The sequence below is a fragment of the Micromesistius poutassou genome (assembly GCF_964030765.1).
Source record: "Micromesistius poutassou genome assembly, chromosome: 2".
NCBI lineage: Eukaryota > Metazoa > Chordata > Actinopteri > Gadiformes > Gadidae > Micromesistius > Micromesistius poutassou.
In genome coordinates, this window is record NC_140272.1 from 22,981,071 (window position 1) to 22,999,815 (window position 18,745).

The window sequence follows — 18,745 nt, forward strand, 5'->3', positions numbered from 1 at the left end:
TAAATGTTCCACACTCTTACTGTTCGAGCAACTCAGAGACTGGAAACTGATGTCCGTGTGTTGTCGTGGCCGAGTGGTTAAGGCGATGGACTAGAAATCCATTGGGGTCTCCCCGCGCAGGTTCGAATCCTGCCGACAACGGTTGCACCTGTGCAGCTTTTTCCATTCCCGAGTTCCGTCAACGCGTGGCCACATCGTACGGTGGCACTGCGTGAATTGAGTGCAAATATGTCAATCTTAGCATGTAGGAGGCGACGTCTTCGCTCCCTGGCCTTTTCTGGATGAGGTCCAAGCATCCAATGTTTTTAACACCATGCTCTCCCGACATGAGATGTTAATCTTCAAAGGTCTGATAGATCTGAAGACCAGTAGTTGTCATGTCCAAGTGCTGAATGCCACGGACGAGAAAACCCAAAGCGTCTCCTGACGCAGGTTTAAAATGTACTGTGTTGTGTTGTAAGGGGATGTAGCTCAGTGGTAGAGCGCATGCTTTGCATGTATGAGGCCCCGGGTTCAATCCCCGGCATCTCCAATCCATTATCCACAAACGCTTTGGCGAGCGGAATTTTGATCGAAATTAGTTCATGCAATACATCCCGCGAAGGAAATGTTGCAGACTGCTACTGTTCGAACAACCCAGAGAATTGAAACTACGGCGCATGTGTTGTCGTGGCCGAGTGGTTAAGGCGATGGACTAGAAATCCATTGGGGTCTCCCCGCGCAGGTTCGAATCCTGCCGTCAACGGTTGCAGGGTAATCAGTGCGTAGGCTTCCATAAGCTAGTGCTGTTTAACACGTCTATATGAGAAGGGTGCAGTTATGCGCTGAGTGCTGACGGCCACAGAAGGGAAAAACGTTTCTTGTGTCGCGATGATTGAGGCCTGCCGACAACTGTTGGCCAGTGCTTCCATCTGCAGGTACACAATTTCCCTATACACTGTGTTATACCGTAGTGCCAGTCAATAACCGCATTTCTCCCATGTATCGTTAAGCAAAGCTACATGTATCGCTTGCACACGCGTACAATTGTAGTAATCGGCCCATCTGTACAGCTTCTCATGTAGGAGTGCTGAGGTCCGATCACTAAGATGTGATCAAAGCAAGCTGTTGTCAAGAGTGTGAGACTATTTCAAAATTTGATCACACAACCTCAAACGTTGCAGTCTGTTACTGTTCGGACAACTGATAGAGTTGAGGTCGAAAAGCACCATTGTCCTGGCCAAGCGGTTAAGCTGATGCACTAGAAATCCATTGGATCCCCCTCTCTCCATGTTTGAATTCTGCCGCACCAGTTTACCACCTCTGCTACTAGCAGGCAGGCCAAGTATCTGCATCTCGCACTAGGATGGCCTAGTGCAAGTCAACCTATTGATTGGCTGTATCATTAAGCAAAGCTTCAGGTATTTATGGTAGAGATGTAGGTCAAAGAACAATAAGGGGATGTAGCTCAGTGGTAGAGCGCATGCTTCGCATGTATGAGGCCCCGGGTTCAATCCCCGGCATCTCCACAATATAGGAAGAGAAAAACGATCTTTATGACCAAATCAGTTGTAGAGGTAAACAACTATCCGATCACGTGACATTGCTGAAATTTACTGTTTAATGAATGATTAAACAGTAATGCGTTATACTGTTTAAAGGATCAACAGAAACATGTCATGGTAGTGCAGGCCTCTTTCGTTGTATTCTCAATCATTTGCTGAAGCATTTCTCTTGACCTGAGGGTGGTGCTGTGGCGTGGCTGGTCATAGTGACTGTCTAGTCAACAGAAGATGCAGGGTTCTAATCACAGCAGTACGTTGTGTTATGTAAGTACCCCACTCAATTGGAATCCCTTTAGATGCCAGTTCTGATGGCTTCACACATGAGCGGGTCGCGCTACATGAGACATATTTCATTGGTGTCTCAAGTGAACAAATCAAAAGTGGTACTGCGGCTTAGCTGGTCAAAGCACCTGTCTTGTAAATAGGACACCCTGGGTTCAACTCCCAGTCTCTATGAAATGTACGATACCCTAGTGCCAGCCGATGACCTACTTGTCCCTTCTATCGTTAAGCAAAGCTTCAGGAATCGGTTGTACAGATGTACGACTGAAGTAACACAAGGGATGTTTCTCAACGGCAGAGCGTATGCTTCTCATGTAGAAGGCCTGAGGTTCAATCCCTGCCATCTCCGAGATGTGATCCAAGCACGCTTCTGTCATGAATTGAAGACTATTTCAAAATGAGATCAAGCAACCTACCCTAAATGTTCCACACTCTTACTGTTCGAGCAACTCAGAGACTGGAAACTGATGTCCGTGTGTTGTCGTGGCCGAGTGGTTAAGGCGATGGACTAGAAATCCATTGGGGTCTCCCCGCGCAGGTTCGAATCCTGCCGACAACGGTTGCACCTGTGCAGCTTTTTCCATTCCCGAGTTCCGTCAACGCGTGGCCACATCGTACGGTGGCACTGCGTGAATTGAGTGCAAATATGTCAATCTTAGCATGTAGGAGGCGACGTCTTCGCTCCCTGGCCTTTTCTGGATGAGGTCCAAGCATCCAATGTTTTTAACACCATGCTCTCCCGACATGAGATGTTAATCTTCAAAGGTCTGATAGATCTGAAGACCAGTAGTTGTCATGTCCAAGTGCTGAATGCCACGGACGAGAAAACCCAAAGCGTCTCCTGACGCAGGTTTAAAATGTACTGTGTTGTGTTGTAAGGGGATGTAGCTCAGTGGTAGAGCGCATGCTTTGCATGTATGAGGCCCCGGGTTCAATCCCCAGCATCTCCAATCCATTATCCACAAACGCTTTGGCGAGCGGAATTTTGATCGAAATTAGTTCATGCAATACATCCCGCGAAGGAAATGTTGCAGACTGCTACTGTTCGAACAACCCAGAGAATTGAAACTACGGCGCATGTGTTGTCGTGGCCGAGTGGTTAAGGCGATGGACTAGAAATCCATTGGGGTCTCCCCGCGCAGGTTCGAATCCTGCCGTCAACGGTTGCAGGGTAATCAGTGCGTAGGCTTCCATAAGCTAGTGCTGTTTAACACGTCTATATGAGAAGGGTGCAGTTATGCGCTGAGTGCTGACGGCCACAGAAGGGAAAAACGTTTCTTGTGTCGTGATGATTGAGGCCTGCCGACAACTGTGGGCCAGTGCTTCCATCTGCAGGTACACAATTTCCCTATACACTGTGTTATACCGTAGTGCCAGTCAATAACCGCATTTCTCCCATGTATCGTTAAGCAAAGCTACATGTATCGCTTGCACACGCGTACAATTGTAGTAATCGGCCCATCTGTACAGCTTCTCATGTAGGAGTGCTGAGGTCCGATCACTAAGATGTGATCAAAGCAAGCTGTTGTCAAGAGTGTGAGACTATTTCAAAATTTGATCACACAACCTCAAACGTTGCAGTCTGTTACTGTTCGGACAACTGATAGAGTTGAGGTCGAAAAGCACCATTGTCCTGGCCAAGCGGTTAAGCTGATGCACTAGAAATCCATTGGATCCCCCTCTCTCCATGTTTGAATTCTGCCGCACCAGTTTACCACCTCTGCTACTAGCAGGCAGGCCAAGTATCTGCATCTCGCACTAGGATGGCCTAGTGCAAGTCAACCTATTGATTGGCTGTATCATTAAGCAAAGCTTCAGGTATTTATGGTAGAGATGTAGGTCAAAGAACAATAAGGGGATGTAGCTCAGTGGTAGAGCGCATGCTTCGCATGTATGAGGCCCCGGGTTCAATCCCCGGCATCTCCACAATATAGGAAGAGAAAAACGATCTTTATGACCAAATCAGTTGTAGAGGTAAACAACTATCCGATCACGTGACATTGCTGAAATTTACTGTTTAATGAATGATTAAACAGTAATGCGTTATACTGTTTAAAGGATCAACAGAAACATGTCATGGTAGTGCAGGCCTCTTTCGTTGTATTCTCAATCATTTGCTGAAGCATTTCTCTTGACCTGAGGGTGGTGCTGTGGCGTGGCTGGTCATAGTGACTGTCTAGTCAACAGAAGATGCAGGGTTCTAATCACAGCAGTACGTTGTGTTATGTAAGTACCCCACTCAATTGGAATCCCTTTAGATGCCAGTTCTGATGGCTTCACACATGAGCGGGTCGCGCTACATGAGACATATTTCATTGGTGTCTCAAGTGAACAAATCAAAAGTGGTACTGCGGCTTAGCTGGTCAAAGCACCTGTCTTGTAAATAGGACACCCTGGGTTCAACTCCCAGTCTCTATGAAATGTACGATACCCTAGTGCCAGCCGATGACCTACTTGTCCCTTCTATCGTTAAGCAAAGCTTCAGGAATCGGTTGTACAGATGTACGACTGAAGTAACACAAGGGATGTTTCTCAACGGCAGAGCGTATGCTTCTCATGTAGAAGGCCTGAGGTTCAATCCCTGCCATCTCCGAGATGTGATCCAAGCACGCTTCTGTCATGAATTGAAGACTATTTCAAAATGAGATCAAGCAACCTACCCTAAATGTTCCACACTCTTACTGTTCGAGCAACTCAGAGACTGGAAACTGATGTCCGTGTGTTGTCGTGGCCGAGTGGTTAAGGCGATGGACTAGAAATCCATTGGGGTCTCCCCGCGCAGGTTCGAATCCTGCCGACAACGGTTGCACCTGTGCAGCTTTTTCCATTCCCGAGTTCCGTCAACGCGTGGCCACATCGTACGGTGGCACTGCGTGAATTGAGTGCAAATATGTCAATCTTAGCATGTAGGAGGCGACGTCTTCGCTCCCTGGCCTTTTCTGGATGAGGTCCAAGCATCCAATGTTTTTAACACCATGCTCTCCCGACATGAGATGTTAATCTTCAAAGGTCTGATAGATCTGAAGACCAGTAGTTGTCATGTCCAAGTGCTGAATGCCACGGACGAGAAAACCCAAAGCGTCTCCTGACGCAGGTTTAAAATGTACTGTGTTGTGTTGTAAGGGGATGTAGCTCAGTGGTAGAGCGCATGCTTTGCATGTATGAGGCCCCGGGTTCAATCCCCGGCATCTCCAATCCATTATCCACAAACGCTTTGGCGAGCGGAATTTTGATCGAAATTAGTTCATGCAATACATCCCGCGAAGGAAATGTTGCAGACTGCTACTGTTCGAACAACCCAGAGAATTGAAACTACGGCGCATGTGTTGTCGTGGCCGAGTGGTTAAGGCGATGGACTAGAAATCCATTGGGGTCTCCCCGCGCAGGTTCGAATCCTGCCGTCAACGGTTGCAGGGTAATCAGTGCGTAGGCTTCCATAAGCTAGTGCTGTTTAACACGTCTATATGAGAAGGGTGCAGTTATGCGCTGAGTGCTGACGGCCACAGAAGGGAAAAACGTTTCTTGTGTCGCGATGATTGAGGCCTGCCGACAACTGTGGGCCAGTGCTTCCATCTGCAGGTACACAATTTCCCTATACACTGTGTTATACCGTAGTGCCAGTCAATAACCGCATTTCTCCCATGTATCGTTAAGCAAAGCTACATGTATCGCTTGCACACGCGTACAATTGTAGTAATCGGCCCATCTGTACAGCTTCTCATGTAGGAGTGCTGAGGTCCGATCACTAAGATGTGATCAAAGCAAGCTGTTGTCAAGAGTGTGAGACTATTTCAAAATTTGATCACACAACCTCAAACGTTGCAGTCTGTTACTGTTCGGACAACTGATAGAGTTGAGGTCGAAAAGCACCATTGTCCTGGCCAAGCGGTTAAGCTGATGCACTAGAAATCCATTGGATCCCCCTCTCTCCATGTTTGAATTCTGCCGCACCAGTTTACCACCTCTGCTACTAGCAGGCAGGCCAAGTATCTGCATCTCGCACTAGGATGGCCTAGTGCAAGTCAACCTATTGATTGGCTGTATCATTAAGCAAAGCTTCAGGTATTTATGGTAGAGATGTAGGTCAAAGAACAATAAGGGGATGTAGCTCAGTGGTAGAGCGCATGCTTCGCATGTATGAGGCCCCGGGTTCAATCCCCGGCATCTCCACAATATAGGAAGAGAAAAACGATCTTTATGACCAAATCAGTTGTAGAGGTAAACAACTATCCGATCACGTGACATTGCTGAAATTTACTGTTTAATGAATGATTAAACAGTAATGCGTTATACTGTTTAAAGGATCAACAGAAACATGTCATGGTAGTGCAGGCCTCTTTCGTTGTATTCTCAATCATTTGCTGAAGCATTTCTCTTGACCTGAGGGTGGTGCTGTGGCGTGGCTGGTCATAGTGACTGTCTAGTCAACAGAAGATGCAGGGTTCTAATCACAGCAGTACGTTGTGTTATGTAAGTACCCCACTCAATTGGAATCCCTTTAGATGCCAGTTCTGATGGCTTCACACATGAGCGGGTCGCGCTACATGAGACATATTTCATTGGTGTCTCAAGTGAACAAATCAAAAGTGGTACTGCGGCTTAGCTGGTCAAAGCACCTGTCTTGTAAATAGGACACCCTGGGTTCAACTCCCAGTCTCTATGAAATGTACGATACCCTAGTGCCAGCCGATGACCTACTTGTCCCTTCTATCGTTAAGCAAAGCTTCAGGAATCGGTTGTACAGATGTACGACTGAAGTAACACAAGGGATGTTTCTCAACGGCAGAGCGTATGCTTCTCATGTAGAAGGCCTGAGGTTCAATCCCTGCCATCTCCGAGATGTGATCCAAGCACGCTTCTGTCATGAATTGAAGACTATTTCAAAATGAGATCAAGCAACCTACCCTAAATGTTCCACACTCTTACTGTTCGAGCAACTCAGAGACTGGAAACTGATGTCCGTGTGTTGTCGTGGCCGAGTGGTTAAGGCGATGGACTAGAAATCCATTGGGGTCTCCCCGCGCAGGTTCGAATCCTGCCGACAACGGTTGCACCTGTGCAGCTTTTTCCATTCCCGAGTTCCGTCAACGCGTGGCCACATCGTACGGTGGCACTGCGTGAATTGAGTGCAAATATGTCAATCTTAGCATGTAGGAGGCGACGTCTTCGCTCCCTGGCCTTTTCTGGATGAGGTCCAAGCATCCAATGTTTTTAACACCATGCTCTCCCGACATGAGATGTTAATCTTCAAAGGTCTGATAGATCTGAAGACCAGTAGTTGTCATGTCCAAGTGCTGAATGCCACGGACGAGAAAACCCAAAGCGTCTCCTGACGCAGGTTTAAAATGTACTGTGTTGTGTTGTAAGGGGATGTAGCTCAGTGGTAGAGCGCATGCTTTGCATGTATGAGGCCCCGGGTTCAATCCCCGGCATCTCCAATCCATTATCCACAAACGCTTTGGCGAGCGGAATTTTGATCGAAATTAGTTCATGCAATACATCCCGCGAAGGAAATGTTGCAGACTGCTACTGTTCGAACAACCCAGAGAATTGAAACTACGGCGCATGTGTTGTCGTGGCCGAGTGGTTAAGGCGATGGACTAGAAATCCATTGGGGTCTCCCCGCGCAGGTTCGAATCCTGCCGTCAACGGTTGCAGGGTAATCAGTGCGTAGGCTTCCATAAGCTAGTGCTGTTTAACACGTCTATATGAGAAGGGTGCAGTTATGCGCTGAGTGCTGACGGCCACAGAAGGGAAAAACGTTTCTTGTGTCGCGATGATTGAGGCCTGCCGACAACTGTTGGCCAGTGCTTCCATCTGCAGGTACACAATTTCCCTATACACTGTGTTATACCGTAGTGCCAGTCAATAACCGCATTTCTCCCATGTATCGTTAAGCAAAGCTACATGTATCGCTTGCACACGCGTACAATTGTAGTAATCGGCCCATCTGTACAGCTTCTCATGTAGGAGTGCTGAGGTCCGATCACTAAGATGTGATCAAAGCAAGCTGTTGTCAAGAGTGTGAGACTATTTCAAAATTTGATCACACAACCTCAAACGTTGCAGTCTGTTACTGTTCGGACAACTGATAGAGTTGAGGTCGAAAAGCACCATTGTCCTGGCCAAGCGGTTAAGCTGATGCACTAGAAATCCATTGGATCCCCCTCTCTCCATGTTTGAATTCTGCCGCACCAGTTTACCACCTCTGCTACTAGCAGGCAGGCCAAGTATCTGCATCTCGCACTAGGATGGCCTAGTGCAAGTCAACCTATTGATTGGCTGTATCATTAAGCAAAGCTTCAGGTATTTATGGTAGAGATGTAGGTCAAAGAACAATAAGGGGATGTAGCTCAGTGGTAGAGCGCATGCTTCGCATGTATGAGGCCCCGGGTTCAATCCCCGGCATCTCCACAATATAGGAAGAGAAAAACGATCTTTATGACCAAATCAGTTGTAGAGGTAAACAACTATCCGATCACGTGACATTGCTGAAATTTACTGTTTAATGAATGATTAAACAGTAATGCGTTATACTGTTTAAAGGATCAACAGAAACATGTCATGGTAGTGCAGGCCTCTTTCGTTGTATTCTCAATCATTTGCTGAAGCATTTCTCTTGACCTGAGGGTGGTGCTGTGGCGTGGCTGGTCATAGTGACTGTCTAGTCAACAGAAGATGCAGGGTTCTAATCACAGCAGTACGTTGTGTTATGTAAGTACCCCACTCAATTGGAATCCCTTTAGATGCCAGTTCTGATGGCTTCACACATGAGCGGGTCGCGCTACATGAGACATATTTCATTGGTGTCTCAAGTGAACAAATCAAAAGTGGTACTGCGGCTTAGCTGGTCAAAGCACCTGTCTTGTAAATAGGACACCCTGGGTTCAACTCCCAGTCTCTATGAAATGTACGATACCCTAGTGCCAGCCGATGACCTACTTGTCCCTTCTATCGTTAAGCAAAGCTTCAGGAATCGGTTGTACAGATGTACGACTGAAGTAACACAAGGGATGTTTCTCAACGGCAGAGCGTATGCTTCTCATGTAGAAGGCCTGAGGTTCAATCCCTGCCATCTCCGAGATGTGATCCAAGCACGCTTCTGTCATGAATTGAAGACTATTTCAAAATGAGATCAAGCAACCTACCCTAAATGTTCCACACTCTTACTGTTCGAGCAACTCAGAGACTGGAAACTGATGTCCGTGTGTTGTCGTGGCCGAGTGGTTAAGGCGATGGACTAGAAATCCATTGGGGTCTCCCCGCGCAGGTTCGAATCCTGCCGACAACGGTTGCACCTGTGCAGCTTTTTCCATTCCCGAGTTCCGTCAACGCGTGGCCACATCGTACGGTGGCACTGCGTGAATTGAGTGCAAATATGTCAATCTTAGCATGTAGGAGGCGACGTCTTCGCTCCCTGGCCTTTTCTGGATGAGGTCCAAGCATCCAATGTTTTTAACACCATGCTCTCCCGACATGAGATGTTAATCTTCAAAGGTCTGATAGATCTGAAGACCAGTAGTTGTCATGTCCAAGTGCTGAATGCCACGGACGAGAAAACCCAAAGCGTCTCCTGACGCAGGTTTAAAATGTACTGTGTTGTGTTGTAAGGGGATGTAGCTCAGTGGTAGAGCGCATGCTTTGCATGTATGAGGCCCCGGGTTCAATCCCCGGCATCTCCAATCCATTATCCACAAAAGCTTTGGCGAGCGGAATTTTGATCGAAATTAGTTCATGCAATACATCCCGCGAAGGAAATGTTGCAGACTGCTACTGTTCGAACAACCCAGAGAATTGAAACTACGGCGCATGTGTTGTCGTGGCCGAGTGGTTAAGGCGATGGACTAGAAATCCATTGGGGTCTCCCCGCGCAGGTTCGAATCCTGCCGTCAACGGTTGCAGGGTAATCAGTGCGTAGGCTTCCATAAGCTAGTGCTGTTTAACACGTCTATATGAGAAGGGTGCAGTTATGCGCTGAGTGCTGACGGCCACAGAAGGGAAAAACGTTTCTTGTGTCGCGATGATTGAGGCCTGCCGACAACTGTTGGCCAGTGCTTCCATCTGCAGGTACACAATTTCCCTGTACACTGTGTTATACCGTAGTGCCAGTCAATAACCGCATTTCTCCCATGTATCGTTAAGCAAAGCTACATGTATCGCTTGCACACGCGTACAATTGTAGTAATCGGCCCATCTGTACAGCTTCTCATGTAGGAGTGCTGAGGTCCGATCACTAAGATGTGATCAAAGCAAGCTGTTGTCAAGAGTGTGAGACTATTTCAAAATTTGATCACACAACCTCAAACGTTGCAGTCTGTTACTGTTCGGACAACTGATAGAGTTGAGGTCGAAAAGCACCATTGTCCTGGCCAAGCGGTTAAGCTGATGCACTAGAAATCCATTGGATCCCCCTCTCTCCATGTTTGAATTCTGCCGCACCAGTTTACCACCTCTGCTACTAGCAGGCAGGCCAAGTATCTGCATCTCGCACTAGGATGGCCTAGTGCAAGTCAACCTATTGATTGGCTGTATCATTAAGCAAAGCTTCAGGTATTTATGGTAGAGATGTAGGTCAAAGAACAATAAGGGGATGTAGCTCAGTGGTAGAGCGCATGCTTCGCATGTATGAGGCCCCGGGTTCAATCCCCGGCATCTCCACAATATAGGAAGAGAAAAACGATCTTTATGACCAAATCAGTTGTAGAGGTAAACAACTATCCGATCACGTGACATTGCTGAAATTTACTGTTTAATGAATGATTAAACAGTAATGCGTTATACTGTTTAAAGGATCAACAGAAACATGTCATGGTAGTGCAGGCCTCTTTCGTTGTATTCTCAATCATTTGCTGAAGCATTTCTCTTGACCTGAGGGTGGTGCTGTGGCGTGGCTGGTCATAGTGACTGTCTAGTCAACAGAAGATGCAGGGTTCTAATCACAGCAGTACGTTGTGTTATGTAAGTACCCCACTCAATTGGAATCCCTTTAGATGCCAGTTCTGATGGCTTCACACATGAGCGGGTCGCGCTACATGAGACATATTTCATTGGTGTCTCAAGTGAACAAATCAAAAGTGGTACTGCGGCTTAGCTGGTCAAAGCACCTGTCTTGTAAATAGGACACCCTGGGTTCAACTCCCAGTCTCTATGAAATGTACGATACCCTAGTGCCAGCCGATGACCTACTTGTCCCTTCTATCGTTAAGCAAAGCTTCAGGAATCGGTTGTACAGATGTACGACTGAAGTAACACAAGGGATGTTTCTCAACGGCAGAGCGTATGCTTCTCATGTAGAAGGCCTGAGGTTCAATCCCTGCCATCTCCGAGATGTGATCCAAGCACGCTTCTGTCATGAATTGAAGACTATTTCAAAATGAGATCAAGCAACCTACCCTAAATGTTCCACACTCTTACTGTTCGAGCAACTCAGAGACTGGAAACTGATGTCCGTGTGTTGTCGTGGCCGAGTGGTTAAGGCGATGGACTAGAAATCCATTGGGGTCTCCCCGCGCAGGTTCGAATCCTGCCGACAACGGTTGCACCTGTGCAGCTTTTTCCATTCCCGAGTTCCGTCAACGCGTGGCCACATCGTACGGTGGCACTGCGTGAATTGAGTGCAAATATGTCAATCTTAGCATGTAGGAGGCGACGTCTTCGCTCCCTGGCCTTTTCTGGATGAGGTCCAAGCATCCAATGTTTTTAACACCATGCTCTCCCGACATGAGATGTTAATCTTCAAAGGTCTGATAGATCTGAAGACCAGTAGTTGTCATGTCCAAGTGCTGAATGCCACGGACGAGAAAACCCAAAGCGTCTCCTGACGCAGGTTTAAAATGTACTGTGTTGTGTTGTAAGGGGATGTAGCTCAGTGGTAGAGCGCATGCTTTGCATGTATGAGGCCCCGGGTTCAATCCCCGGCATCTCCAATCCATTATCCACAAACGCTTTGGCGAGCGGAATTTTGATCGAAATTAGTTCATGCAATACATCCCGAGAAGGAAATGTTGCAGACTGCTACTGTTCGAACAACCCAGAGAATTGAAACTACGGCGCATGTGTTGTCGTGGCCGAGTGGTTAAGGCGATGGACTAGAAATCCATTGGGGTCTCCCCGCGCAGGTTCGAATCCTGCCGTCAACGGTTGCAGGATAATCAGTGCGTAGGCTTCCATAAGCTAGTGCTGTTTAACACGTCTATATGAGAAGGGTGCAGTTATGCGCTGAGTGCTGACGGCCACAGAAGGGAAAAACGTTTCTTGTGTCGCGATGATTGAGGCCTGCCGACAACTGTTGGCCAGTGCTTCCATCTGCAGGTACACAATTTCCCTGTACACTGTGTTATACCGTAGTGCCAGTCAATAACCGCATTTCTCCCATGTATCGTTAAGCAAAGCTACATGTATCGCTTGCACACGCGTACAATTGTAGTAATCGGCCCATCTGTACAGCTTCTCATGTAGGAGTGCTGAGGTCCGATCACTAAGATGTGATCAAAGCAAGCTGTTGTCAAGAGTGTGAGACTATTTCAAAATTTGATCACACAACCTCAAACGTTGCAGTCTGTTACTGTTCGGACAACTGATAGAGTTGAGGTCGAAAAGCACCATTGTCCTGGCCAAGCGGTTAAGCTGATGCACTAGAAATCCATTGGATCCCCCTCTCTCCATGTTTGAATTCTGCCGCACCAGTTTACCACCTCTGCTACTAGCAGGCAGGCCAAGTATCTGCATCTCGCACTAGGATGGCCTAGTGCAAGTCAACCTATTGATTGGCTGTATCATTAAGCAAAGCTTCAGGTATTTATGGTAGAGATGTAGGTCAAAGAACAATAAGGGGATGTAGCTCAGTGGTAGAGCGCATGCTTCGCATGTATGAGGCCCCGGGTTCAATCCCCGGCATCTCCACAATATAGGAAGAGAAAAACGATCTTTATGACCAAATCAGTTGTAGAGGTAAACAACTATCCGATCACGTGACATTGCTGAAATTTACTGTTTAATGAATGATTAAACAGTAATGCGTTATACTGTTTAAAGGATCAACAGAAACATGTCATGGTAGTGCAGGCCTCTTTCGTTGTATTCTCAATCATTTGCTGAAGCATTTCTCTTGACCTGAGGGTGGTGCTGTGGCGTGGCTGGTCATAGTGACTGTCTAGTCAACAGAAGATGCAGGGTTCTAATCACAGCAGTACGTTGTGTTATGTAAGTACCCCACTCAATTGGAATCCCTTTAGATGCCAGTTCTGATGGCTTCACACATGAGCGGGTCGCGCTACATGAGACATATTTCATTGGTGTCTCAAGTGAACAAATCAAAAGTGGTACTGCGGCTTAGCTGGTCAAAGCACCTGTCTTGTAAATAGGACACCCTGGGTTCAACTCCCAGTCTCTATGAAATGTACGATACCCTAGTGCCAGCCGATGACCTACTTGTCCCTTCTATCGTTAAGCAAAGCTTCAGGAATCGGTTGTACAGATGTACGACTGAAGTAACACAAGGGATGTTTCTCAACGGCAGAGCGTATGCTTCTCATGTAGAAGGCCTGAGGTTCAATCCCTGCCATCTCCGAGATGTGATCCAAGCACGCTTCTGTCATGAATTGAAGACTATTTCAAAATGAGATCAAGCAACCTACCCTAAATGTTCCACACTCTTACTGTTCGAGCAACTCAGAGACTGGAAACTGATGTCCGTGTGTTGTCGTGGCCGAGTGGTTAAGGCGATGGACTAGAAATCCATTGGGGTCTCCCCGCGCAGGTTCGAATCCTGCCGACAACGGTTGCACCTGTGCAGCTTTTTCCATTCCCGAGTTCCGTCAACGCGTGGCCACATCGTACGGTGGCACTGCGTGAATTGAGTGCAAATATGTCAATCTTAGCATGTAGGAGGCGACGTCTTCGCTCCCTGGCCTTTTCTGGATGAGGTCCAAGCATCCAATGTTTTTAACACCATGCTCTCCCGACATGAGATGTTAATCTTCAAAGGTCTGATAGATCTGAAGACCAGTAGTTGTCATGTCCAAGTGCTGAATGCCACGGACGAGAAAACCCAAAGCGTCTCCTGACGCAGGTTTAAAATGTACTGTGTTGTGTTGTAAGGGGATGTAGCTCAGTGGTAGAGCGCATGCTTTGCATGTATGAGGCCCCGGGTTCAATCCCCGGCATCTCCAATCCATTATCCACAAACGCTTTGGCGAGCGGAATTTTGATCGAAATTAGTTCATGCAATACATCCCGCGAAGGAAATGTTGCAGACTGCTACTGTTCGAACAACCCAGAGAATTGAAACTACGGCGCATGTGTTGTCGTGGCCGAGTGGTTAAGGCGATGGACTAGAAATCCATTGGGGTCTCCCCGCGCAGGTTCGAATCCTGCCGTCAACGGTTGCAGGGTAATCAGTGCGTAGGCTTCCATAAGCTAGTGCTGTTTAACACGTCTATATGAGAAGGGTGCAGTTATGCGCTGAGTGCTGACGGCCACAGAAGGGAAAAACGTTTCTTGTGTCGCGATGATTGAGGCCTGCCGACAACTGTTGGCCAGTGCTTCCATCTGCAGGTACACAATTTCCCTGTACACTGTGTTATACCGTAGTGCCAGTCAATAACCGCATTTCTCCCATGTATCGTTAAGCAAAGCTACATGTATCGCTTGCACACGCGTACAATTGTAGTAATCGGCCCATCTGTACAGCTTCTCATGTAGGAGTGCTGAGGTCCGATCACTAAGATGTGATCAAAGCAAGCTGTTGTCAAGAGTGTGAGACTATTTCAAAATTTGATCACACAACCTCAAACGTTGCAGTCTGTTACTGTTCGGACAACTGATAGAGTTGAGGTCGAAAAGCACCATTGTCCTGGCCAAGCGGTTAAGCTGATGCACTAGAAATCCATTGGATCCCCCTCTCTCCATGTTTGAATTCTGCCGCACCAGTTTACCACCTCTGCTACTAGCAGGCAGGCCAAGTATCTGCATCTCGCACTAGGATGGCCTAGTGCAAGTCAACCTATTGATTGGCTGTATCATTAAGCAAAGCTTCAGGTATTTATGGTAGAGATGTAGGTCAAAGAACAATAAGGGGATGTAGCTCAGTGGTAGAGCGTATGCTTCGCATGTATGAGGCCCCGGGTTCAATCCCCGGCATCTCCACAATATAGGAAGAGAAAATCGATCTTTATGACCAAATCAGTTGTAGAGGTAAACAACTATCCGATCACGTGACATTGCTGAAATTTACTGTTTAATGAATGATTAAACAGTAATGCGTTATACTGTTTAAAGGATCAACAGAAACATGTCATGGTAGTGCAGGCCTCTTTCGTTGTATTCTCAATCATTTGCTGAAGCATTTCTCTTGACCTGAGGGTGGTGCTGTGGCGTGGCTGGTCATAGTGACTGTCTAGTCAACAGAAGATGCAGGGTTCTAATCACAGCAGTACGTTGTGTTATGTAAGTACCCCACTCAATTGGAATCCCTTTAGATGCCAGTTCTGATGGCTTCACACATGAGCGGGTCGCGCTACATGAGACATATTTCATTGGTGTCTCAAGTGAACAAATCAAAAGTGGTACTGCGGCTTAGCTGGTCAAAGCACCTGTCTTGTAAATAGGACACCCTGGGTTCAACTCCCAGTCTCTATGAAATGTACGATACCCTAGTGCCAGCCGATGACCTACTTGTCCCTTCTATCGTTAAGCAAAGCTTCAGGAATCGGTTGTACAGATGTACGACTGAAGTAACACAAGGGATGTTTCTCAACGGCAGAGCGTATGCTTCTCATGTAGAAGGCCTGAGGTTCAATCCCTGCCATCTCCGAGATGTGATCCAAGCACGCTTCTGTCATGAATTGAAGACTATTTCAAAATGAGATCAAGCAACCTACCCTAAATGTTCCACACTCTTACTGTTCGAGCAACTCAGAGACTGGAAACTGATGTCCGTGTGTTGTCGTGGCCGAGTGGTTAAGGCGATGGACTAGAAATCCATTGGGGTCTCCCCGCGCAGGTTCGAATCCTGCCGACAACGGTTGCACCTGTGCAGCTTTTTCCATTCCCGAGTTCCGTCAACGCGTGGCCACATCGTACGGTGGCACTGCGTGAATTGAGTGCAAATATGTCAATCTTAGCATGTAGGAGGCGACGTCTTCGCTCCCTGGCCTTTTCTGGATGAGGTCCAAGCATCCAATGTTTTTAACACCATGCTCTCCCGACATGAGATGTTAATCTTCAAAGGTCTGATAGATCTGAAGACCAGTAGTTGTCATGTCCAAGTGCTGAATGCCACGGACGAGAAAACCCAAAGCGTCTCCTGACGCAGGTTTAAAATGTACTGTGTTGTGTTGTAAGGGGATGTAGCTCAGTGGTAGAGCGCATGCTTTGCATGTATGAGGCCCCGGGTTCAATCCCCGGCATCTCCAATCCATTATCCACAAACGCTTTGGCGAGCGGAATTTTGATCGAAATTAGTTCATGCAATACATCCCGCGAAGGAAATGTTGCAGACTGCTACTGTTCGAACAACCCAGAGAATTGAAACTACGGCGCATGTGTTGTCGTGGCCGAGTGGTTAAGGCGATGGACTAGAAATCCATTGGGGTCTCCCCGCGCAGGTTCGAATCCTGCCGTCAACGGTTGCAGGGTAATCAGTGCGTAGGCTTCCATAAGCTAGTGCTGTTTAACACGTCTATATGAGAAGGGTGCAGTTATGCGCTGAGTGCTGACGGCCACAGAAGGGAAAAACGTTTCTTGTGTCGCGATGATTGAGGCCTGCCGACAACTGTTGGCCAGTGCTTCCATCTGCAGGTACACAATTTCCCTGTACACTGTGTTATACCGTAGTGCCAGTCAATAACCGCATTTCTCCCATGTATCGTTAAGCAAAGCTACATGTATCGCTTGCACACGCGTACAATTGTAGTAATCGGCCCATCTGTACAGCTTCTCATGTAGGAGTGCTGAGGTCCGATCACTAAGATGTGATCAAAGCAAGCTGTTGTCAAGAGTGTGAGACTATTTCAAAATTTGATCACACAACCTCAAACGTTGCAGTCTGTTACTGTTCGGACAACTGATAGAGTTGAGGTCGAAAAGCACCATTGTCCTGGCCAAGCGGTTAAGCTGATGCACTAGAAATCCATTGGATCCCCCTCTCTCCATGTTTGAATTCTGCCGCACCAGTTTACCACCTCTGCTACTAGCAGGCAGGCCAAGTATCTGCATCTCGCACTAGGATGGCCTAGTGCAAGTCAACCTATTGATTGGCTGTATCATTAAGCAAAGCTTCAGGTATTTATGGTAGAGATGTAGGTCAAAGAACAATAAGGGGATGTAGCTCAGTGGTAGAGCGCATGCTTCGCATGTATGAGGCCCCGGGTTCAATCCCCGGCATCTCCACAATATAGGAAGAGAAAAACGATCTTTATGACCAAATCAGTTGTAGAGGTAAACAACTATCCGATCACGTGACATTGCTGAAATTTACTGTTTAATGAATGATTAAACAGTAATGCGTTATACTGTTTAAAGGATCAACAGAAACATGTCATGGTAGTGCAGGCCTCTTTCGTTGTATTCTCAATCATTTGCTGAAGCATTTCTCTTGACCTGAGGGTGGTGCTGTGGCGTGGCTGGTCATAGTGACTGTCTAGTCAACAGAAGATGCAGGGTTCTAATCACAGCAGTACGTTGTGTTATGTAAGTACCCCACTCAATTGGAATCCCTTTAGATGCCAGTTCTGATGGCTTCACACATGAGCGGGTCGCGCTACATGAGACATATTTCATTGGTGTCTCAAGTGAACAAATCAAAAGTGGTACTGCGGCTTAGCTGGTCAAAGCACCTGTCTTGTAAATAGGACACCCTGGGTTCAACTCCCAGTCTCTATGAAATGTACGATACCCTAGTGCCAGCCGATGACCTACTTGTCCCTTCTATCGTTAAGCAAAGCTTCAGGAATCGGTTGTACAGATGTACGACTGAAGTAACACAAGGGATGTTTCTCAACGGCAGAGCGTATGCTTCTCATGTAGAAGGCCTGAGGTTCAATCCCTGCCATCTCCGAGATGTGATCCAAGCACGCTTCTGTCATGAATTGAAGACTATTTCAAAATGAGATCAAGCAACCTACCCTAAATGTTCCACACTCTTACTGTTCGAGCAACTCAGAGACTGGAAACTGATGTCCGTGTGTTGTCGTGGCCGAGTGGTTAAGGCGATGGACTAGAAATCCATTGGGGTCTCCCCGCGCAGGTTCGAATCCTGCCGACAACGGTTGCACCTGTGCAGCTTTTTCCATTCCCGAGTTCCGTCAACGCGTGGCCACATCGTACGGTGGCACTGCGTGAATTGAGTGCAAATATGTCAATCTTAGCATGTAGGAGGCGACGTCTTCGCTCCCTGGCCTTTTCTGGATGAGGTCCAAGCATCCAATGTTTTTAACACCATGCTCTCCCGACATGAGATGTTAATCTTCAAAGGTCTGATAGATCTGAAGACCAGTAGTTGTCATGTCCAAGTGCTGAATGCCACGGACGAGAAAACCCAAAGCGTCTCCTGACGCAGGTTTAAAATGTACTGTGTTGTGTTGTAAGGGGATGTAGCTCAGTGGTAGAGCGCATGCTTTGCATGTATGAGGCCCCGGGTTCAATCCCCGGCATCTCCAATCCATTATCCACAAACGCTTTGGCGAGCGGAATTTTGATCGAAATTAGTTCATGCAATACATCCCGCGAAGGAAATGTTGCAGACTGCTACTGTTCGAACAACCCAGAGAATTGAAACTACGGCGCATGTGTTGTCGTGGCCGAGTGGTTAAGGCGATGGACTAGAAATCCATTGGGGTCTCCCCGCGCAGGTTCGAATCCTGCCGTCAACGGTTGCAGGGTAATCAGTGCGTAGGCTTCCATAAGCTAGTGCTGTTTAA

General features: G+C 47.3%; 35 non-coding genes across 35 annotated transcripts; all 35 read left to right on the forward strand.

Annotated features, from left to right (window-relative positions):
• Positions 1–59: 59 nt before the first annotated feature.
• On the forward strand, positions 60–141 carry AC3HAE_009621 (transfer RNA serine (anticodon AGA)). Its single transcript has one exon. It is a non-coding gene; the product is annotated as a tRNA-Ser (tRNA).
• A 319-nt stretch (positions 142–460) lies between these two features.
• On the forward strand, positions 461–532 carry AC3HAE_009622 (transfer RNA alanine (anticodon UGC)). Its single transcript has one exon. It is a non-coding gene; the product is annotated as a tRNA-Ala (tRNA).
• Positions 533–663: 131 nt separating this feature from the next.
• Positions 664–745, forward strand: AC3HAE_009623 (transfer RNA serine (anticodon AGA)). The gene has a single exon. It is a non-coding gene; the product is annotated as a tRNA-Ser (tRNA).
• Positions 746–1,436: 691 nt separating this feature from the next.
• Positions 1,437–1,508, forward strand: AC3HAE_009624 (transfer RNA alanine (anticodon CGC)). Its single transcript has one exon. It is a non-coding gene; the product is annotated as a tRNA-Ala (tRNA).
• A 795-nt stretch (positions 1,509–2,303) lies between these two features.
• AC3HAE_009625 (transfer RNA serine (anticodon AGA)) lies at positions 2,304–2,385 on the forward strand. Its single transcript has one exon. It is a non-coding gene; the product is annotated as a tRNA-Ser (tRNA).
• A 319-nt stretch (positions 2,386–2,704) lies between these two features.
• AC3HAE_009627 (transfer RNA alanine (anticodon UGC)) lies at positions 2,705–2,776 on the forward strand. The gene has a single exon. It is a non-coding gene; the product is annotated as a tRNA-Ala (tRNA).
• A 131-nt stretch (positions 2,777–2,907) lies between these two features.
• On the forward strand, positions 2,908–2,989 carry AC3HAE_009628 (transfer RNA serine (anticodon AGA)). The gene has a single exon. It is a non-coding gene; the product is annotated as a tRNA-Ser (tRNA).
• A 691-nt stretch (positions 2,990–3,680) lies between these two features.
• Positions 3,681–3,752, forward strand: AC3HAE_009629 (transfer RNA alanine (anticodon CGC)). Its single transcript has one exon. It is a non-coding gene; the product is annotated as a tRNA-Ala (tRNA).
• Positions 3,753–4,547: 795 nt separating this feature from the next.
• On the forward strand, positions 4,548–4,629 carry AC3HAE_009630 (transfer RNA serine (anticodon AGA)). The gene has a single exon. It is a non-coding gene; the product is annotated as a tRNA-Ser (tRNA).
• Positions 4,630–4,948: 319 nt separating this feature from the next.
• Positions 4,949–5,020, forward strand: AC3HAE_009632 (transfer RNA alanine (anticodon UGC)). The gene has a single exon. It is a non-coding gene; the product is annotated as a tRNA-Ala (tRNA).
• A 131-nt stretch (positions 5,021–5,151) lies between these two features.
• AC3HAE_009633 (transfer RNA serine (anticodon AGA)) lies at positions 5,152–5,233 on the forward strand. Its single transcript has one exon. It is a non-coding gene; the product is annotated as a tRNA-Ser (tRNA).
• A 691-nt stretch (positions 5,234–5,924) lies between these two features.
• Positions 5,925–5,996, forward strand: AC3HAE_009634 (transfer RNA alanine (anticodon CGC)). The gene has a single exon. It is a non-coding gene; the product is annotated as a tRNA-Ala (tRNA).
• Positions 5,997–6,791: 795 nt separating this feature from the next.
• Positions 6,792–6,873, forward strand: AC3HAE_009635 (transfer RNA serine (anticodon AGA)). The gene has a single exon. It is a non-coding gene; the product is annotated as a tRNA-Ser (tRNA).
• A 319-nt stretch (positions 6,874–7,192) lies between these two features.
• On the forward strand, positions 7,193–7,264 carry AC3HAE_009636 (transfer RNA alanine (anticodon UGC)). The gene has a single exon. It is a non-coding gene; the product is annotated as a tRNA-Ala (tRNA).
• Positions 7,265–7,395: 131 nt separating this feature from the next.
• Positions 7,396–7,477, forward strand: AC3HAE_009637 (transfer RNA serine (anticodon AGA)). Its single transcript has one exon. It is a non-coding gene; the product is annotated as a tRNA-Ser (tRNA).
• A 691-nt stretch (positions 7,478–8,168) lies between these two features.
• On the forward strand, positions 8,169–8,240 carry AC3HAE_009639 (transfer RNA alanine (anticodon CGC)). Its single transcript has one exon. It is a non-coding gene; the product is annotated as a tRNA-Ala (tRNA).
• Positions 8,241–9,035: 795 nt separating this feature from the next.
• Positions 9,036–9,117, forward strand: AC3HAE_009640 (transfer RNA serine (anticodon AGA)). The gene has a single exon. It is a non-coding gene; the product is annotated as a tRNA-Ser (tRNA).
• A 319-nt stretch (positions 9,118–9,436) lies between these two features.
• AC3HAE_009641 (transfer RNA alanine (anticodon UGC)) lies at positions 9,437–9,508 on the forward strand. The gene has a single exon. It is a non-coding gene; the product is annotated as a tRNA-Ala (tRNA).
• Positions 9,509–9,639: 131 nt separating this feature from the next.
• Positions 9,640–9,721, forward strand: AC3HAE_009643 (transfer RNA serine (anticodon AGA)). The gene has a single exon. It is a non-coding gene; the product is annotated as a tRNA-Ser (tRNA).
• A 691-nt stretch (positions 9,722–10,412) lies between these two features.
• AC3HAE_009644 (transfer RNA alanine (anticodon CGC)) lies at positions 10,413–10,484 on the forward strand. Its single transcript has one exon. It is a non-coding gene; the product is annotated as a tRNA-Ala (tRNA).
• Positions 10,485–11,279: 795 nt separating this feature from the next.
• AC3HAE_009645 (transfer RNA serine (anticodon AGA)) lies at positions 11,280–11,361 on the forward strand. Its single transcript has one exon. It is a non-coding gene; the product is annotated as a tRNA-Ser (tRNA).
• A 319-nt stretch (positions 11,362–11,680) lies between these two features.
• Positions 11,681–11,752, forward strand: AC3HAE_009646 (transfer RNA alanine (anticodon UGC)). Its single transcript has one exon. It is a non-coding gene; the product is annotated as a tRNA-Ala (tRNA).
• A 131-nt stretch (positions 11,753–11,883) lies between these two features.
• AC3HAE_009647 (transfer RNA serine (anticodon AGA)) lies at positions 11,884–11,965 on the forward strand. Its single transcript has one exon. It is a non-coding gene; the product is annotated as a tRNA-Ser (tRNA).
• Positions 11,966–12,656: 691 nt separating this feature from the next.
• Positions 12,657–12,728, forward strand: AC3HAE_009648 (transfer RNA alanine (anticodon CGC)). The gene has a single exon. It is a non-coding gene; the product is annotated as a tRNA-Ala (tRNA).
• A 795-nt stretch (positions 12,729–13,523) lies between these two features.
• AC3HAE_009649 (transfer RNA serine (anticodon AGA)) lies at positions 13,524–13,605 on the forward strand. The gene has a single exon. It is a non-coding gene; the product is annotated as a tRNA-Ser (tRNA).
• A 319-nt stretch (positions 13,606–13,924) lies between these two features.
• AC3HAE_009651 (transfer RNA alanine (anticodon UGC)) lies at positions 13,925–13,996 on the forward strand. Its single transcript has one exon. It is a non-coding gene; the product is annotated as a tRNA-Ala (tRNA).
• A 131-nt stretch (positions 13,997–14,127) lies between these two features.
• AC3HAE_009652 (transfer RNA serine (anticodon AGA)) lies at positions 14,128–14,209 on the forward strand. Its single transcript has one exon. It is a non-coding gene; the product is annotated as a tRNA-Ser (tRNA).
• A 691-nt stretch (positions 14,210–14,900) lies between these two features.
• On the forward strand, positions 14,901–14,972 carry AC3HAE_009654 (transfer RNA alanine (anticodon CGC)). Its single transcript has one exon. It is a non-coding gene; the product is annotated as a tRNA-Ala (tRNA).
• Positions 14,973–15,767: 795 nt separating this feature from the next.
• On the forward strand, positions 15,768–15,849 carry AC3HAE_009655 (transfer RNA serine (anticodon AGA)). The gene has a single exon. It is a non-coding gene; the product is annotated as a tRNA-Ser (tRNA).
• A 319-nt stretch (positions 15,850–16,168) lies between these two features.
• Positions 16,169–16,240, forward strand: AC3HAE_009656 (transfer RNA alanine (anticodon UGC)). Its single transcript has one exon. It is a non-coding gene; the product is annotated as a tRNA-Ala (tRNA).
• Positions 16,241–16,371: 131 nt separating this feature from the next.
• On the forward strand, positions 16,372–16,453 carry AC3HAE_009657 (transfer RNA serine (anticodon AGA)). The gene has a single exon. It is a non-coding gene; the product is annotated as a tRNA-Ser (tRNA).
• A 691-nt stretch (positions 16,454–17,144) lies between these two features.
• On the forward strand, positions 17,145–17,216 carry AC3HAE_009658 (transfer RNA alanine (anticodon CGC)). Its single transcript has one exon. It is a non-coding gene; the product is annotated as a tRNA-Ala (tRNA).
• Positions 17,217–18,011: 795 nt separating this feature from the next.
• Positions 18,012–18,093, forward strand: AC3HAE_009659 (transfer RNA serine (anticodon AGA)). The gene has a single exon. It is a non-coding gene; the product is annotated as a tRNA-Ser (tRNA).
• A 319-nt stretch (positions 18,094–18,412) lies between these two features.
• On the forward strand, positions 18,413–18,484 carry AC3HAE_009660 (transfer RNA alanine (anticodon UGC)). The gene has a single exon. It is a non-coding gene; the product is annotated as a tRNA-Ala (tRNA).
• A 131-nt stretch (positions 18,485–18,615) lies between these two features.
• Positions 18,616–18,697, forward strand: AC3HAE_009661 (transfer RNA serine (anticodon AGA)). Its single transcript has one exon. It is a non-coding gene; the product is annotated as a tRNA-Ser (tRNA).
• Positions 18,698–18,745: the final 48 nt, after the last annotated feature.